Source organism: Schistocerca piceifrons, chromosome 2 (genome assembly GCF_021461385.2).
Source record: "Schistocerca piceifrons isolate TAMUIC-IGC-003096 chromosome 2, iqSchPice1.1, whole genome shotgun sequence".
NCBI lineage: Eukaryota > Metazoa > Arthropoda > Insecta > Orthoptera > Acrididae > Schistocerca > Schistocerca piceifrons.
Window position 1 is genome coordinate 283,022,672 of NC_060139.1, and position 19,186 is coordinate 283,041,857.

Genomic DNA, 19,186 nt, shown 5'->3' on the forward strand with positions numbered 1-19,186 from the left:
CGTGCAGCGTGCATAGTCAAGCTAACTGCCAAGCTTTCTCAACTCTGGTTAACACCTGGCCATTGTAGTCATCGTCCACATCATCAGGATGTAATGGAAACACAGTGTCCATTGTTGTAGTCGCCTCACACCCATGCACCAGGAAAAATGGCATAAATCCTGTGATGTCTTGTTTGATAGTGTTATAGGCAAACATCACTAAAGGAGCACCTCATCCCTGTTGCTCTGCTCAACATTGATGAACATTGATAGCATGTCGGCCAAGGTCTTAGGAAGGCATTCAGTAAGCCCGTTAGTTTTTGGATGGTAGGCAGTCGTCATGTGATGAGTAATGTTGCGCCGACTGTTTATCTCTGTCACAAGACTAGATTGAAAAACTTTCCCTCAATCCGTAATTAATGACCTTGGGGCACCGTGTTTTAATACAATGTCTTCCATGATAAATTTGGCTATCTCAGATTCTTCAGCTGTTTTCATGGCTTTTGTAATGACATAACGTGTCAGATAATCAGTGCAAACAAAAATCCATCTATTGCCACTAGCAGACATTGGAAATCACCCGAGGAGGTGAAACCCAACACGCTGGAAAGGCGTTTCAGCTGGTGGAATTGGTATGAGTCGGCCAGGTGGTTTCTGAGGAACTGCCTTCCTCCTCTGGCACTCTCTACAGAGTAACAGATAGTGATGGGCACTCCTAAATAAAGCTGGCCAGAAAAATCTCTTGGGGATTCTATCATAGGTCTTAATAAATCCTAAATGTCTGGCCGTAGGTATGTCATGGAATTTCTGTAGAAGATCTAAGTGCATGTGTTTAGGAATCATTGGTAGCAACCTCTTTCCTAATGGATCAAAGTTTTTCTTGCAAAGTAATCCATTAACTACCTTAAATTGTTCTTTCACATCCTCTGCCTGATTTAAGGCAAGCATAATTTGTGATATCTTGGTGTCCTTCTTCTGCTCAGCAGAGAGATCCTGGAGTGCAGCGAGACAGTCGCTACCTTCATCAAAGTCTTGATGGTCTTGCACAAGGTTTCATGAGAGACAGTTGGCATCTTGGTGTTTTCTTCCACTTTTGTACACTATGTCATACTCTTGAAGACGTAGTGCCCACCTGGCTAGTCATCCTGTTGGATCCTTAAGATGTGTCAGCCAACAAAGTGAATGATGGTCTGTAACAACTGTGAATGGCCTTCCATAGAGATACTGTCAAAATTTGCACATGACTCAGATGACAGCAAGACATTCTCTTTCTGTAATTAAGTAGTTTCTCTCGGCTTTTGTAAGTGTCCTAGAAGTATAGGCTATAACCTTCTCTTTTCCATCCGATATTTGCACCAGAACAGCACAGATCCCATACCCGCTGGCATCTGTGCATAGTTCTGTAGGTGCTCTCTCATCATACAGACCAAGTAAAGGGTAATTTGTCAGAGCTTTTAGCAGAACATCAAAATAATCTTGTTGAGCACCACCCCAGATAAATTTAGCATCAGCTTTTAACAACTCTTGGAGTGGATTGTCTTTGATAAAACGACAGTAATAAGATCATAATCCGAGGAAGCTTCTCACCTCTCTAATACTTTTAGGAATAGGAAATTCCATTATAGATCTCACCTTTTATGGGTCTGGCCACACACCTTCATTTGACACAAGGTGTCCAAGTATTTTGATTTCTTTTGCTCCAGATAGACACTTTCTTGGATTAAGTTTCAGTCCCCCTTGTTGGAGACACTTAAGAATGGCCCTCAGTCTTTTTATATGTTCATCAAATGTCTCTGAGAACACTATAATCTCATCTAAATAACAAAGACACATCATCCACTTCAAGTGCCTTAGAAGATTATCCATCATCCTTTCAAAAGTTGCTGGTGCATTACACAAACCAAACAGCATTACCTTAAACTCATTAGGCCCTCAGGGGTGAGGAATGCAGTTTTCTTATGATCAGCCTCATCTACTTCGATTTGCCAGTATCCCGAGTACATGTCCATGGTTGAGAAAAACTCAGCCACCTTCAGACAATCTAGTGTATCATCAATTGGTGGAAGAGGGTAAATGTCCTTTTTAGTCATCTTATTAAGCTTCCTGTAACCAACACAAAAGCGCCAACTGCCATCCTTCTTCCTCACGAGGACAACTGGTGACGACCATTGGCTCTGCAAAGGCTGAATGATGTCATTCTTCATCGTTTTCTGTACCTCATCACGAGTTATTCGACATTCCGTTGCTGACACATGGTATGCTCTGTGGCTTATTGATTGATGGTCTCCAGTGCTAATCCAGTGCTTCACCATTGATTTGTCTAATTTGCTCTTCACCTGTGGATTGAAGCATTCAGAGAACCCTTGAAGAATGGCAAGTAGCTTCTTGTGTTGTTCCTTTGTGAGATCTGGTGATAGTCAAGCTAGAAGATCTTGTTTCATAGTGGTAGCGCCCACAGACTCGGCATGGGAGGTTTCTATGATGTTCAGCTGTTCTTCAATTAACGGCTCAGTGTTTGCTATGCACATGCATCTAAGAAGGATCTGCAGTTCTCAGTAACAGTTAACTATCCACAATTCGCCGAATCCATTCTTAAACGAGATGACAGAGGCTGAAATGACCAAGTTATTCTTCAGTGGTATGCTTCTCTTACATTCCACTACAAGATCCATGTGTTGATGCATGGCATGACACATGACAGTTACCTTTCTAGTGCTGACTGCAAGAATGATCACTTCATCCAGCACACATAGTCTCCACACACTGGGATGCACATCTTCCTGTCCACAGTATCTTATCTCATCTAACTTAATCTTCGAAGCTTTCAAAAAGTCCCATTCGAGAATGATGTCATGACTACACTCTTGTAAGACAGTGAATTCTAAGGGCTGTGTATGGCCACTTAACCCCACACGAATGGTACATCATCCTGTAGGTTTTACATATTTCCCATTAGCCACCTTCAGCAGAGATGTTTTGTTGTCGACGAATACGGTTTTCTGCAATTGGCGATGGTACTTCTGCAAAATGACTAAATATGATGCTCCAGACTCCACAAGAGCTTGGGCTGGTTCGCCATCCATATTGACATAGTTTCCTATCATTTTTGTAGTGATCAACGGTGGAGGATTTTTGTCTTTGACGGTCTCACCTCCAATGAAGATCGCATCCTTTAGTTTTCCAGGTTGCAGCGGCTAGGTGATCAGCTGGACCTTCTAAACGGTGATGGAGATCTTGATCAGTGTGTTGGGGAGCATCCTCTCCAGTGGCTACCTTGTGGCGATGGTGACCTACATCGTCCTGCACCCACACCTTCGTCGTTCCAGAGTTGGTGTTGGCTAAGTTCGGCCTGCTGTCTTCTGGTGCAGGCATCATCAAATATCCACCGCCTTTCTCGACAATGCCACAGCACATATCCCGGTTGTCTGCAGTGGAAACATACTGGTTGGTTATCCTAGGTCCTCCAGAAGTCAGTCTTCCTCGGTGCCCAAACAGGTTCCTCATGGGGCATTGTAGGAACGTAACTCCACCTGGGTCTTGACTTTTTCACCATTTTACTGGAAATGAAGGACAAGAGATTGGATTCAATGTCTGATCCACTTCGTCCCTTATGACCTCTTGAAGCATCTCAGTTTTTTGCTCTCCCTGCAATCCAGGTGCCTTCTGAACTTTCTCTCTCACTATCTGATGAAGAACGCTTGTGAAATCAGTTGCTTCCTCCATCACAGGCATAGTTACAATGTTTGGAAGCTATTCAAACTTGTTGCCTGTAATTCTTTTTTGTTGCATTGTCTCGATATACTGGCGCCATTTTATGAAGTCATCTGCTGTTGAAACCACCTTCAGGAGTAGGGCTTGATACATGTCCTCAACAACACCCTTCATGAGATGTGCAACCTTATCTTCCTTCTTCATTCTAGGATCCACTATTTTACACAGCTCCAAGACGTCTTGAATTTAGGATGCTGTAGTTTCTCCTGGACACTGTGCCCTGCACTTTAATTTATCTTCAGCCTTGCACTTCTGTCATTGTGTGTCGCCAAAATACTTGCACAGTCCTGCCTGGAATACTTCCCAGCTTGTGAACTTCTCCTCATTGTTCTCATACCATTGCTTGGCAGTGCCCTCTAAGTAGAAAAATACGTTAGCCAAACACACTGTGTCATCCCATTTGTTAAATTCTGCTATACGCTCATATACCTTCAGCCACTTGTTTGGATCTCGGTCATTGTCACCAGAGAACCTGGAAGGATGTCTCATGTGGTGGCACACAGTTGCTGTCATCGTAACATCCTCTTCTTCTTCTGTTTCTGGTAGATTGCGATCTGTTGAATATGGCTCGAACTCGGGTTACTCGCCACATAAATGGTGGCTCTGTCGTGGCCTGATGGGAGCCACTGTGTCATCGATAATGTGCGCTATCACAAGTTCCAATACCCAGTGCCTCCACCAGAATAATGTCACGTAGAAGAAGTGTAATTAAATGAATGACGGCCACTGACTTCACTTAACGAAGGTTTATTCAGCACTTGCACATACAAGAGCGCGGACCGGACTGCCTCCAGCCAGAACACATATAGTATATATACAGCTACAGAACATTCCAGTACAATGATTCTTGACATTTGTGGATACTTCTAGAATGTACTCGAACTGAATATGGATATTAAAATTGTACAGTCTAGGTGAATTTTGAACTCATGACCCTCCAGGCAACAGTTTAGTATCATAAGCACTACACCATAGTACTACTCAGCTTCTTCTGTGACAATATGCATATAACAGAAGTTCTTTACTGACAGTGCTCCTCAGCTTTTACAGCAGATATATGGAACGTGCCACTCTGCCACATATCTTCCCTGTGTGGGTATCCAAGCTGAGCTTTCGATCTATTTGAAATCCTAATAATTTTACTGTTTTATGATGACTGGGATAATTCAGATTGAATACAATAGCTTCAGTTCTACTATCATTCTTCTACAGTACATTTGCCTCAAACCAAGAAGTGCACCTCTCTATTGCCACTGCCATGCTGTGTTGCACATTTTCAAGATAGGTATCACAAGTGATGAGTGATGTGTCATCAGCATATAGCACTGAATCACATGATACAACTGCAGGTAAATCATTTATATAAATAATGAAAAGGAAAGGTCCAAGAAAAGATCCTTGAAGTATGCCCTTTACAACTGGGAGACATTCTAACGCTTGATTATTTACCTTAACTAACTGTTTTCTATTTTCCAAGTATGACTGCATTAGGCATAGAGCATTCTCTCTCACTCCGTAGTGGTAGAGTTTCTTTATGAGAATACCAGATGAGACCATATCAAAAGCTTTCCTGAGGTCCAACAGTGATGCACAGATAATATCTTTATTTTCAAACCAATTGTGTATTTTTGCCACCATACTCTTCCACTGCTTTGACTGTAGAAAGGCTGGATCTGAAACCATGCTGTGAGGAGGTGAGTATATCATTATATTCAAAATATTGATTCATCTGTTTATGCATGCAGTATTCTATTATTTTTGATATTATGGGTATAAGTGATATTGGTCGATAGTTGTCTGTTGATGCTATATCTCATTTCTTATGTACTGGTTTAACTACAGACATTTTTAAACATCCTGGATAGTTACCTTCATTTAAGATTTTGTTGCTTATTTTAGTCAGTGGTGTTATAATTTGATTTCTGGGATTTTTAATAACATAATTTGAGAGACCATAGTAATCCTCTGCTCTAGAATTACTGAGCTTAGCTATTGCCATCTTCTCAGTTACACAAGTCGAGTGAAAGCTGTCTGCTAATTGTTCATTTCTGGCACCAATGCCTCTGCCTTACTCACATTATCCATTATGCTGTTATCTGATTGAGGACTGACAAAATGTGCATTTAGAATATCAGGTGGAATTGGTGTCTGGTATACTTTATCACAGTTAGTTTCTGTTTTAACAATTTCCCACGCACCTTTGCATTTATTCATTGAGTTCAGTATATATGTATGTATGCTGCCTTGATTTCAATCAGTTAATCTTTTTCACTTTCATATACATTTCCTTGTCAGCATTATTGTGCTTGGACCTATCATGACAGTGTAGCATTATGATTCTTATTCTACTTAGATTTGGGGTGTACCAGTTTTTTAGATTTTGTGGTTTGGTGTTACAATTTTTCTTTGATATTCTCTTGCAGCATTTAGGGCAACATGCTTCAAAATTTTCAGTTAACAGCTCTAGGTATTTGTTGGTAGATTCATTTGCACCTGCAGTGGTTATTATTGTATGCCATTTTATTAAATTCAATTTACTTATCAACTTGTTTAGCTTTGATTTGTTAATTGGTCTTAAAATTTTTCTACAGTCTGTGGAAGTTTCAGGTGCTTTACTGATAAGAGTTTGTCTGAGCCACAGTCCCTCATGATTTGAAATGCCTAGCTTGATTGTGTTGAATTCTATTTTGTTTAGATGAAAATTACAAATTATGTTATCTAGACATGCTTCCTGTCTTGTGGGTCTGTATTTATTTATTTATTTATTTATTTCTTGTTCCGTAGATCCAGTTAGTGAGTCAATCACAAGGATATGGAACGTGTCAAATTGTACAGGTTTCAATTTAAACTTACAATAAATACAAGGGCAATTCAATGGAAAATTGTACATAGTTTAAGTAAGACATACTATAAATAAAATAACAGATACAATGTCAGCTAGATAACATAACTACCATTTGACAGAAAAAGGAGTTTCAAATAAAGGTTAAAGATAAGAGCACAAAGTTAAATCAGATATTAGACCTACAAGAGTAAATACATGTACAGCCAATCTGTTGTTACAAAAAGTGCGCTAATGCCCAAATGCACAATAAAATCAATTGAACTACTTCTAGACACAATAAGTTTAGTGATGGTATACATTTTCTTTCAGGTATTCATCCACAGTATAATAAGATTTCTCTGTCAGGTAATCTTTGAGAACTTGTTTAAATTTTGGCAGTTCTGTATGAACACATTTGATATGTAGTGGTAGAGCATTGAACAGCTTAATGCTGGAGTAGTAAACTCCTTTTTGTACCAGAGTGAGACGTTTCATTTCTAAATGTAGATTGTTTTTGTTTCTGGTATTATAACCATGGAATTTACTGTTGTCTTGGTAGATGGAATAATTTTTGCACACAAAGGTCAGCAAGGAAAAAATATACTGTGAGGCAGTTGTTAGGATACCTATCTTCCGAAACAAGTGCCTGCAAGAGTGTCTTTGATGGACCCCACACATTATTCTGATTGCTTTTTTTTGGATGGTGAAAACTTTTTTTGCAAGTGGTTGGTTCCCCCAGAATATGATAGCATATGACATCAATGAGTGGAAGTAGCCAAAGTAGGCAACCTTAATAGTGTCAACTTCAGCCACTGAAGAAATTACCCGTAATGCAAATGTTGCCGAGCTAAGTTTTTTACATAGATGAAGAATGTGAACCGACCAATTACATTTACTGTCTATGTAAGCACCCAGGAATTTTGTGTCTTCAGCTTTCTGTATTGGTTGATCTCTACATTTTATGTTAATTTCATCGGGATTACTTTGTGCTGTATGGAACCTCATATAATGAGTTTTATCTGCATTGAGCGAGAGACCATTTGAGGAGAACCAATTTAAGATGTCATTAAAAACAGTATTTGTAGTTTTTTCAAGATCATGATCAATCAAATCGTCAATTAGAATTGTGGTATCATCGGCAAACAGGGTAAATTTGCTGTTTGTCTCAGAACAAAGAGGAAGATCATTAATAAAGATGAGGAAAAGCAGTGGGCCCAAAACGGAGCCTTGAGGCACACCACATGTTATCGTGCCCCATTCAGACGAGGCAGGTTCTCCAGAAGAGCCATTTAGCATTACAGTCTGCTTCCGATCCTGTAGATATGATTGTAGCCACAAGCCAACAGTACCACCTAAACCATAGTATTCTGCCTTTTTCCAAAGAATCTGGTGGTTTACACAGTCAAAGGCTTTCGTAAGATCACAAAAAATACCCACTGGAGACATTTTTTTGTTAATGGCTTCCAAAACTTGGTTGCTGAAAGAGAATATTGCCTGTTCAGTACAAAGACCGGCACGAAACCCAAACTGATTTTTGCTTAAGATACTGTGGATGTTGAGATGGTCTACAATCCTCCTGTGCATGAGTTTTTCTAGAATTTTCGAGAAGGTAGTTAATAGGGATATTGGGCGATAGTTTGTAACAATGCTTTTATCCCCTTTTTTAAAGAGAGGAATCACTACAGCCAACTTAAGTCTGTCAGGGACAATCCCATCTTGTAGGGATGCATTGAATATGTTGCATAAGACGGGACTAACAAATTTATAACAGTGTTTCAGTATTTTACTAGAAATATTGTCCACACCAGCAGAATTTTTATTTTTTAATGATCTAATTACTCTTATGACTTCGCTTACAGTAACTGGAGGTAAGGATAACTGTGGGATTCTGTTGCTAATAGCTTTCTGTAAGAGGGACAATGATTCTTCCATAGAACCATTACAGCCTGTCTTCTCTGCTGCTCTCAAAAAGTGGTTATTAAATATTTCTGCAACCAACTCAGGTTTCTTTATGATACTGTCCCCTGTATTAATCTCTACCTGAGACATGTTCCCTGTTGTCCTGCCAGTTTCCCTCTTTATTACATTCCATATAGTTTTAATTTTATTTTCTGAGCTTTCAATTTCTGATTTTATGCACATACTTTTAGATTTATTTATAACCTTCTTGAGAATGCTACAGTAAAGTTTGTAGTGTTGTCGTTTCTTTGGATCATTACAAGTCCTGAGAGAACTGTATAACATCCTCTTTGTTCTACAAGATGTTATTATCCCTGTAGTGATCCAAGACTTCTTGGCATTGCCTATATGACTATTTCTAACTACTTTTTTGGGAAAGATGGACTCAAATACAGACATGAATTCATTTAAAAATGAATTGTACTTTCTGTTTACATCTGTTTCCCTATAAACTCGGCTCCAGTCTATCTCTTTTAGGCTCTCATTGAATTTTTTAAGGCCCTGTTCATTTATTATTCTAAAAGATTTCCAAGAATGCTCGGAACTGTTGCACACACTGATGTAATTGAGCCTAAGCAATTGACCACCATGATCAGAAAGGCCAGTGATTGGATGTACAGTGATCTCATTCCATGTAGACTTATCTATAAATATATTATCTATCAGACTTTTACTGTTATCAGTAATCCTAGTTGGGAAATCTACTATTGCCATCAGATTATAAGACTCCATTAAATGTACTAAATCAGCTTTACTATTGCTCTCATTTAGGAAATCAACATTAAAGTCACCAGTAATTATCAAGTTCTTGGACTTTGAGTACAGAATGGATAATAAAGAATCTAAGTGCTTAAGAAATACATTCAAATTCCCTGAGGGAGATCTATACAGTGCTAACACTACAGCCGTGAAATCATTTACAGTAATCTCAACACAACATACTTCAATTTGTTGCTCTATACAATGGCTCTTTAAATCTAATGCATTGTAAGATATGTTGTTTTTTACATAAATTACCACTCCACCTTTTTCCATGATGGTTCTAGAGTAATGCGTTGCCTGACAGTAACCACTTAGTTGCAACCTTTCAATATCCTTCACATGATGTTCACTAAAACATAATACATCAGTATCTTTTATTCCTTGTGGTTCCTCTAACAGAACAGTAATGTCATTTACTTTATTACCAAGTCCTCCCACATTCTGGTGAAAAATCGTCTTTTCTTTGGAATTAGAAACAGATCTAAACTTTTGCCTAAAAAATTATCGGTAGCTACAGACACAGTACATTCATTACTAACAATTTCCTGAAACATTTGAGTTTGAAACCGAGTCTGACTTGATGGTTGGAGCCATTCAAGTGCGATTGGTTCCAACTTTGGGGTACATTTGTGGACTTCTTCCAATATTTTTGTTTTTAAGAGGGTACCTAATGCTTTTTTTCCTGATCTGTTCAGGTGCATACCGTGTCTTGTAAATAAATCTCGTCCAAAACTGCTTACATCTACAACACAAGTATTTTTAAAATGCTTACACAACTTTGCTAACTTAGAGTTCGTTTGTGAGACAGCTTCATTTACACAGGACTGTGGAATTAAGTCATGTCTCTTTGGAATATTCACAACAAATACCTTAGACTGATGAAGTGCCGATATTTTCTTCCTGAGCGACTGTATGGCATCATTCCCTTCGTTGCAGGCAACGTTGTTTGAGCCACCTATTAAGATCACACATTCGTTTTTTACTTTTTCAGGATCACACCCCGCTACAACTTCTTGAACTTTAGCACCTGGCTTCACAATTCCACAAACATCGGCAGCATTAAAACTGCTTTTCACTATATCAGCCATGCCTCTACCATGACTATCAGCGAAAATGTGGAAACGATTTGTTGATGTTTCACTCACAGCAGACTGGATCACACCACTGCCACTTTCATTGCTGTTAACTGAATGTTGTGGCTTTGGAAGATCAAACCTAACCTTTTTCCGATAGTTTATCGGCACACTCTTCTTACGATTGTTTTCACTTTCAGTGAGACTGTTACTAGAACAAAGTACATCAAAATTGTTTATATTCTCGAACCTCGAAACATTTGCTGTACACGAATTTTTAGTGCCGATTGTTTGACGCTTGTTGTGTACTACCTTCCATTCTGATGATTTATCAGCATCATTTTGCACCAATGTAGCCATGTTCTCGCGAAAGTTTTTGTCCTTCTGTCTGTCTTGAAGCAATGGATCCATGTTTCGCTTCGACTTCAGTTCCATATTTTCGGACTTCAGGCTGTCGATTTCTATTCTTAGACTGCTGATTACACATTGTAAACTAACAATACGCTCATTATACTTTAATAATTCACTTTTGCAACTTACACACGAATTTTTAACGGCTTCACTGTAACTTATTTTTGGAGTAAAATCGCGGATATCTACACACGCCGCCATCTTGAAGCTAAAAAAAACTGAGGTTGAGGGACCTTAATGTATTTAGCAAGTGATCAACCTTTCTATTCTTAAACCTGATGTGTATATTGATATCACCAAATATTAGTATTCTGTAATTTTTGTATTTAAGTAGCAAGAGTATCAGTTTCTCCAGAAGCTCCACAAAAAGGTCTTCATTGTGTTTTGGGGGGCGGTATACTGAAGCTATTATAATTTCCTGGTTTGGCAGCATTATGGCTGCAGCTTCAAATTTTGCTTCTACGCACAGTCCACTTACATCTATAACTTCATAGATTAGGTTCACACTATTTTTAACATATACAGATACACCACCATGTTTAATGCTTGTTCTACAGTAGCTTGTTCTACAGTAGCTGGTTGCCAATTCATATCCAAATGGTACACTTAATTTAGGTTCTTCATTGTTAAACCAGTGTTCATTTATTGAAATTACAATGCAGTTTAAGTTTTCCAGCCAATACTGAAGTTCATTAAGTTTGTTCTTAAGAGAATACACATTAATTTGTAAGAACATTAAACTTGTACTTCTCTTACTGTGGTTTTCCTGTAGTCCTTCAGCAAAAAATCATTGAGATGGGATGGAACTGTTGCTTTCCTCTTCCTGATATACTGATATGACCATTTGATGGATTTTCCAATGTTGACTGCTCCTTCAGATGGCATGGTGGTGAAGTTCTTGTCTTATTAAGGGGATGAGTGGCTCCTATTACTTCTGCCAGTGTTGATGTTGCATTTTCCATTGCCTGTGTTTCTGATGATAATGATTCTTGGGATGCTGCTGCCACTGGTGACTGTGGCTCTGCTGCTGTTGCCAATGGTGGTTGTGGTTCTGCTGTTGATTGGGATGATGATGATGTTGCTTGTTCCAGTACTGCTGTTAATGCTGCATCTGCTTCTATTTTTCTTGGTTCAGTGTGGTCAATCTCATTGTTGGAATGTGATTGTCCAGTTTTTCCATCTTCCTGGTTTTTTGATTTTTCTACTTCTGGCATGATGGTTACTACTAAGTTGTTTCCCATGTCTAAGGTCTGCTTTTTGGTTGTTATTGCATACTTTAATTCTCTGCATAGTTTCTTTCTTCCTCTTTTGTTTGTATGCAATCCTTGCCATGTGAAATCTTGTCTTCTTAGGAATCTGTTTACATCAAGTACTGTGACACGATTGTATTGTTCACAGGTTTTTATAATGTACTTGTTCAGCTGATATATGATATAATTTGTCTGTACCCTGTCTTGCTGGTATGGGACTGTACACAGTATCACCCTTGTGTGTAACGTATTCCTGATTAACTCTTCTACAGCATTTCAAATATTACAGGTCATCTTCCAGTTTCTTCTGTCATTTGATCCAGCACAGTCTATTAGGGTGTCTTCTTTTCCTAGGCGTTTGATTCTGCTATGATTGTCTCTAGTAACTTCATTAAATAACACACCTGGTTTAACAAAAGGATGTTACAGAAAGTATTTCTTGTGATAATTCATTTAACAGGCTTACACAGTTTCTGGCGTTTTGGTAAGTCAGCATAAGAACTTTAGTTTCTGGCATAGCTGTATTACATTGATTCCTGATTCCTTTCCCTACTAATTGCATTTCTGTTTGTGCAATATTTGCTTTTACGGGATATGTTATGTAAGACAATTATTGGAACATTCAGCAATATCACTGTTTTGTTTTTCCTTTTATAAATTTGGTCTACATTTTCAGTCATCTGAACAAATTGATGCACTGTTTGTTGCAGTCATACAGTTTAATTGTTCTTTTAGAGCCTTCAAACTGTCAGTAGGGTGTGCAGTTAGAGCATCCACTCGCAAAACTTCGTCTTTCATTCGTTGTCGGGAAATTTCATCCTGAGTATTTCCTTGTACCATGTTTAGTTTCGAGCCATTGATTTCATTCTGTGCCTTGTGCTGACCAATTTACATACTCTGCATTATGATGATTTACTTTTCTGCACCATGCTTCGCAGAAAAACATTTTTATTATAGTAAGCATACCTGGAATACTGGTACTGTTGTGTCTTCATTTCCGTTTCGTTTGTGCACTTTAAACATATAGTTCAGAATTGTACTACTCACTTATTTCAAAGGTTTTCACTAGTACATGCACTGATTTATATTTACACTGTGTCCACAGTTTATACAAATTTCATTAGCTTGGTATTGTAACAAACTCTCTTGTAATGGCGAAAATTACACATGTAGGCTTGATTCTTCTCTTGTTTATTTTCACAAATTTGACTATATTCACAGTATTATTTCACTAAACACTTGCTATCTTGGTTTGTTTCACTATGTTTAACTGTTCACTATGTGTAACTGTTTCTACTCCCTCTTTTCCTCTATTTTTGTGATAATATGATGCACAATACACTTAGGAGCACTATAAAAACCTCGACATCTGTATATTACACATATTTTTCACTCTTCATTTTACATTTGAAGCACTAACACACTCGTGATTTGTAGTGTCCACCATGCTACTTCTGCAAAAGTACACTATAGTGAGTTACAATTAACACTAATCTGTTAACATAGTTGATTACAGAAATTACTTGTAGATTTCAGTTTTTAATCCATTACAAATCATGATGGCCATCCAAATGTAAACTTGAACTTTGTTCATTGGACTCACATGGCATGAGCAGTCCGGCATCTTGGGAAATCTTTTATCGTAGAATGAAGAGGGAATAGAAGAGGGGATAGCCAGACACGTAGTCAACACACTCAAGTCTGTCATTTCAATATCACTTTGAGTAAACAGGTAATACCTGTGTCTGTTCCACAATGGATTATTATTCGTTTTTTCACCAAAAAGGAGTGAAAGCAAGTGACATTTTGAAGAGACTGCAAGCACAGCTTGGTGACAGTACTCTGTGTAAAACCCAAGTGTTTGTTTAATCCTTTTGAATCCAATGTCAGACTGTATCTGACACAATTTTCTGATATGGCTCCAATTTTGGATGAATTTCTGACATGTTTTCACTATTTTAATTTCCATGTGCACCATTTTTGGAATTCATTAGGTGCATGGCAGCACTCAGTATGAAGCACTGACACCTCAAACCATATTGTGTTTGCACCTTTCTAGTAGGATAATGACCAGTAGAAAATATGTAAGTGATGATATTGCTAAGTGGCTTCTCAAAGACATTGAGAATGAAGGAGAATTAGTGATGAAAGTGATCATGGAGAGATTGCTGTGTGCAGTGATATAAATTATATTGAATCACAATCTACTAATGGAGTGCAAAGTCTTGAAGAGACGCAATGTGTAGCAAATACCTGAAGTTTCATCACAATGGTGATGGTGGTTTCATGAAATTTAATTTTTCTGTCAAGCAACAGGATTTCACCAATCCTCATGGTTTTTGACCAAAATCCAAACTTTATTATTTCCACATCATCTTCACTAACAATCTTATTAGTGAAATTGTGAAATCTACAAACATGTGTATTAACAAAGGAAAAATATCACTCCGCTTACAAAACACTGAACATGGCACTCATGGAATGATGTTTCATTAGAAAAATTGAAGGTCCACATCTACATCTACATGGATACTCTGCAAATCACATTTAAGTGCCTGGCGGAGGGTTCATCAAACCACCTTCACAGTTCTCTATTGTTCCCATCTCGTATAGCACGCGGAAAGAATGAACACCTATATCTTTCCGTACGAGCTCTGATTTCCCTTATTTTATTGTGGTGATCGTTCCTCCCTATGTAGGTTGGTGTCAACAAAATATTTTCGCATTCGGAGGAGAAAGTTGGTGACTGGAATTTCTTGAGAAGATTCCGTCGCAACAAAAAACACCTTTCTTTTAATGATTTCCAGCCCAAATCCTGTATCATTTCTGTGACACACTCTCCCATATTTCACGATAATACAAAACATGCTGCCGTTCTTGGAACTTTTTTGACGTACTCCGTCAGTCCTATCTGGTAAGGATCCCACACCGCGCAGCAGTATTCTAAAAGAGGACGGACAAGTGTAGTGTAGGCAGTCTCCGTAGTAGGTCTGTTACATTTTCTAAGTTTCCTGCCCACAAAATGCAACCTTTGGTTAGCCTTCCCCACAACATTTTCTGTGTTCTTTCCAATTTAAGTTGTTCGTAATTGTAATACCTATGTATTTAGTTAAATTTATAGCTTTTAGATTATACTGATTTATCGTGTACCTGAAGTTTAAGGAGTTCCTTTTAGCACTCATGTGGATGACCTCACACTTTTCATTATTTAGGGTCAACTGCCACTTTTCGCACCATTCAGATATTTTTTCTTCATCATTTTGCTGTTTGTTTTGATCTTCTAATGACTTATTAGACGATAAATGACAGTGTCATCTGCAAACAACCGAAGACAGCTGCTCAGATTGTCTCCCAAATCATTTATATAGATAAGGAACAGCAAGGGGCCTATAACACTACCTTGGGGAATGCCTGAAATCACTTCTGTTTTACTCGATGACTTTCCGTCAATCACTATGAACTGTGACCTCTCTGACAGGAAATCACAAATCCAGTCACATAACAGAGACGATATTCCATGAGCATGCAATTTCACTACGAGCTTGGTGTAATATTGAACGGGGCCTTGAATTTGAATGCAGAACTATTTGACTGTTTTACAGTAGACTGGTTAGAACAAACTCCATTTTTCAAGGATCTTTTCCTCTGTCTCCTTTTTTATTCAAATATTTTGAATGCTGCATCTATTTTCACCTGTCACAGCACAGATGTGTCACTGTATAAGAGGGAGCAAGGTGAAGGATGTTAGTGAGTATATTGATGGTAAATGCAAAGGACTTGATGTATACCAAAAAGAAATTTGGCTGTAGATGAGAGCACAGTAGGATTCAAAGGAAGAATTCAATTTACGTGCCAATATCCATAGAAGCCTATTACCTTGTGGAACCTGAAGAGTGGTTCACTTTGCATAGCAATTGCAAGCTTGTCCAGATGGTTTAGACTATCGTATCTTTACTGACAGGTTCCATGCAAGCCCCCAGAGTTGCTCAAAATTGCAGGAAATGCAATTTAATCTAACATGTATAGCTATATCTTCTAGGAAAGACTTTCCATGCTATTTGAAGAAGATGAAACTTGATGAATCTGAGTTACACGCCTGTCAGAGAAAAATGAAAATTACATATCTTTCAGTCCGTGACAATATTCCATACATTTTTTGGTCCTCAAACATAGTTGATCACTGGTTACAGAAAGAAAGAGCCTTTGCAGTTCCTAAAACTGTCTGTTATTTTGCAATACTCTAAGTTTATTGACGGGGTTGTCAGGGCTTATCAGTATTGTGGTTACGGTTTTACAAGACAATCATATAACTGGTGGAAAAAATTATTCTTTTGGCTGATTGAAGTTATTCTAGTTATATGCTTTACTGAATACAGCAAAATGAATTTGGAGAACAACTGCAGACTTAGCTTTCCTATAGAAGAAATCTGATCAGACTGCTAGTCAGTCATGTGAGAAATACAAATTCAGAGATAAAAGGAAGACCCTGGACTTCACCCACGAGAATGTTTTAGAAGTTAGATACAGAAAAAAATTCTAAACAACCTTAAATAAAACACCACATGTAGTTTTAAAAACTAGTGTAAAAGGAAATAAGATTGTTAAGTAACCTCATGTTGCATTTTTTTTAATGGTAGCATAATAACCTTTAATCCCTCACATATTTAAAAGGATAAAAGAAATAAATTATGGGGAGGATGCAGTGAGTGGAAAAACAGGCTTGGAAAACTTTAAGCCCAGAAGTTTCAAAATAGTTATGATAAAGTGAAAGATCAAAGCTATAAAAGATGTCCAGTGACCAGTAGCATTGAAGTCAATATTCAAACTGTGTGTGATATTGTAGAAGGTGATTGCTGCATTACTGTGGCCAAGATTGCATTGCCGGTGGGAATACGTGTTGGCCATGTCGATACCATTTTATCTTACAAACTTGGATATGGAAAAATATTGGCAAGGTGGATTTCATGTCTTCTCACCAAGATTCAATAGAATGCACAGAAAGGCATCTGTTGACAACTTCTGAATCACTATGAAGAAGCAGGCCAAATTACAGCCTGCAACGAAACATGGGCCCATCACTATACCCAGGATGTGCATGGAGTCAAGGAGTGTTCAAGTGGGGGCACTGATCAAGGCCAATGCTCAAAAAAGTTTTGACAACTGTATTTTGGGACTCAAAAGATATATTACTGATTGACTACCTGAATGGGAGAAGGAAAGAGAATGCGACATACTACTGCAAGCTACTCGATAGTGTCATGACTACTTACGACAACAAACAGTGCCAGCAACTGATTCGTGATGTCCTCTTTCTGCATGGCATTTTATGGCTGCATACAGTGGCACTAACTTGTGAAAAACTCTCTGAGCAACACTGGTAACTTTACAATCCAGACTGCTCCCATGTGACTACCACATTTGATTCACTGAAGAAGGCGTTAGGACGACAGAACTTTGAAGATGACACTGTTGTTGAGCAAGTTGTGTGCTGCTGGGTACTGGGGCAGCCAACTTCTTTCTTCAATGAAGGAATTGGAAAGCTTCATATCTATTAGCAAAAATGTATTTCTTTTGATGGACACTATGTAAGAAAATAAGGCACGCCATTTTTACGTCACGAGTAAAGCTATGTTACGATATTCCAGCTTGTATTTGAACAGCCGTTATTGATATCAGCAGAAAAGCAGCTATTCTGAAGAAACACACTGCTCTTTCTCTTAAAATACATAGCTGTTTTTTATCTTAATTCATTCTAAATAATTTGAATCAGTCTTTCCTCCTCATCCCGTCCAATAAGTCTGCACTGAACCAGGTTTCTGGGTAACTTTTCCAAACTCTCATTATTTCTTAAACCTCCCAGTCCTTTTCCTTCATCCCTCTTCTGTCCCAATCCATTCTTCTGCCAGAAGAAGAAGACATTCAACCTGAACACTTGCAAATTTAAGTGTCTGTACATGTATATTCTCCCGCTAATGCTTTATCTATCCAATTACATTATATTTTCAAAAATTGATTATTTTCATTGATGTAGTAAACATTTAGATAATCATGCTGATTTAAGAGAATACTATAAATTGTGTCTATATTCTGGGAAAATTAAAAACCTGTCAACTGTGTCCCCCCCCCCCCCCCCACTGTTCTTATTTTATTCATTGATAGGGAGCTGTTCCTCTTGGCCACAATTATCATCAGTTTTCATCTCTGTGTGAAGGCTTGTTGCACTGGAAAGTGGATAATTCAATAAAATCTGAATTATTGAAATGTTTTTTATTACAGACTGAAGGCACGCTTTTCTACAGTGATAACCAGTTTTATTAAGCTGCTGTACATTCTTCAGATCTTCTGAAAATAAAAAAGGCTTTATTATCTTATCCAGGCCAAGCAAAGTTTGTTTTATGCTCCACTCAGTGAGGGATGAGCTAAATACCAACACATTGACATGTATGGATTATGCTCTTTTCCCTTCAGTACTGTGCTATGAAATTATTTTATGGGATCATAGTACTGAATCTAGAAAATTATTTATACTGAAAAAAAGCAATCAGAATAATCCTGTACAAAAACAAAGAGGAATGTGTAAACCACTGTTTAAAAATTAAACATCTTGCCTCTCCCTAGCCAATATATATTTGAAATTCTCTATTTTATTAAACAAAACATCAGTAGATTGCATAAGAATCTGGACAGTTGCCACAATGACAGAAGGTCAAAAAAGTTGTTAAGACTAGTTCCCCATTCTACTTAACTATATAGCAATAGTGTTAAATGTATGGGAATCAAACTCTACAACCATCTCCCGAAAGAAGTAGAAAGTATTTAGGGGCAAAATATATATATACCTTAAGAGCACTCCTAACAAAGCATTGCTTTTACAGCATACAAGACTTACTTGAATGTGATCTATCACAAATTAAATTATATATTTTTTTAAGTTTCAAAATCAAACTGTTTCATTAGAAATAACTTATTGTCCATGAATGACTTTTGCTGTCTGATTATGACCAAAATTATTACTTGAAATTATTCTTATTATGGTATTATTATTATGAATACATATGTAATATATCTTCAGTGACGTATACGCTATAAGAAACAGTGCTGTGTCTGTATAAGTTCGTGTGTCATTTTTTTCACTTGTCCCATATCATGTTGTACAC

General features: G+C 37.8%; 1 protein-coding gene across 1 annotated transcript in view; it reads left to right on the plus strand.

Moving 5' to 3' along the window:
- LOC124775330 (dynein beta chain, ciliary-like) overlaps nt 1-19,186 on the plus strand; it is a 702,744-nt gene that overhangs the window by 568,311 nt on the left and 115,247 nt on the right. The window lies entirely within an intron of this gene.